At 27.5% G+C, this 1,412-nt stretch overlaps 1 long non-coding RNA gene across 1 annotated transcript in view; it reads left to right on the top strand.

Annotated features, from left to right (window-relative positions):
* LOC104810217 overlaps positions 1 to 520 on the top strand; it is a 1,461-nt gene extending 941 nt beyond the window's left edge. Inside the window, exon 3 of the long non-coding RNA XR_771266.1 lies at positions 342 to 520. This is a non-coding gene — a long non-coding RNA (uncharacterized LOC104810217). The remainder of the gene's footprint in view (positions 1 to 341) is intronic.
* Positions 521 to 1,412: the final 892 nt, after the last annotated feature.

Below are 1,412 nucleotides of genomic sequence, written 5' to 3'. Positions count from 1 at the left end.
GCCAATCCGTAGAGGGTTATTACTATTGGTTATGTTTTGGTAACCCCGACTACGGCGGCGATCCGTAGAGGGTTATAAAGATATTTTTTGTTTTGTTTTATAAAAGAGTTTTGAGCTAAGTCTGAGGGATACTGAATGGTCCTAGAGTCTGGATCATTTTAAAGAATCGAATAAAGAAAAGTTAGGAGAAGAACGTGAATCGATAGATTGAGTTTTGTTTGAGTTGAATGTTGATTGAATTTGTTTTCTATTTGACTGTCTATGTTGGGTACGGAGGTGAGGTTTATAGTCTTGCAATTTCACTGAGCTATTCACGTAGCTCACCCTTTTTTTTCCCACAGGTAAAAGGTGAAGCAGATTGTTTTGGTTTGACTCGATAGTTACCAGGAAACCGAAGATTTTGGGTTTCATTTTTTTTTATTCAATTTATTCATGAAATTAGTAGTTGGACTTAAGTTATTGAATTTCATTGTTTTAGACTTCCGCTGTAGACATGAGATTTTGAGGGTTGATTTTAGAATAAATCATTTTTTTATAACTCAAGTGACGATTCAACGAGTCTGAAATACCGAATTTTGGATCGTTACAAAGGATAAAATTTTCAATTGATCTAAGGGTTGAAGGTAGCACTTGTATAGTTACAATTAAGAACATGTTTTGTTTTAATTTCTTTTTAGTTTTTATAACTTCCGTTTTGTTGTTCTCCGTTAGTGATTTTTTTTACTCAATTTGTAAAGTTAGGGTAAAGTTAGGGGTTTTAAATAATGAATTTTAAGTATGATATTTTAATTTTAATAAGTTGCAAAGTTTATGATTTTTTTAGGTTTGTAAATAAAAATAGTAAAAAAATTATGGGACATACACTTGTATATATACACACACATATATATTTATATACATATATACATACACATATATACTTATATACATATATGCACATATATCTACACATATATACACATAAATATATATACGTATATACAAATACACGTACGTATATGCATACATATATACACACACATATATATAAATAAATATATACATATATATAAATAAATATATACATATATATAAATAAATATATACATATATATGCATATATATATATGTACATATATATATATTTACGTTTATATATATAATGGTGTTTGCACGAGAGAAATGACCAGAATAAGATAAAAAAAAAGAAGAAATATCAAAAACAATATTGCACATTGCACAATAGATTATGGAGAAAATAAATTAGTACGGTTAATTTTTGGTTGTGCTATATGAAAAAGAAGTTATATAAAAATCCAAGGGAACAGGAAAAAATATTAAGCATTTGAATTTTTTTTCCATTTTCAAAAATCGGTAATTGAAAAGTAAAACAAAAGGTTCTCGGATATCTTCGTGTTTTGTCCGAATCCAAA

This window comes from Tarenaya hassleriana, unplaced genomic scaffold (assembly GCF_000463585.1).
Source record: "Tarenaya hassleriana unplaced genomic scaffold, ASM46358v1 Cleome174, whole genome shotgun sequence".
Taxonomy (NCBI): domain Eukaryota; kingdom Viridiplantae; phylum Streptophyta; class Magnoliopsida; order Brassicales; family Cleomaceae; genus Tarenaya; species Tarenaya hassleriana.
Note: the sequence above shows the minus strand (reverse complement) of the source record. Positions and strands in the feature narration are given on the sequence as shown.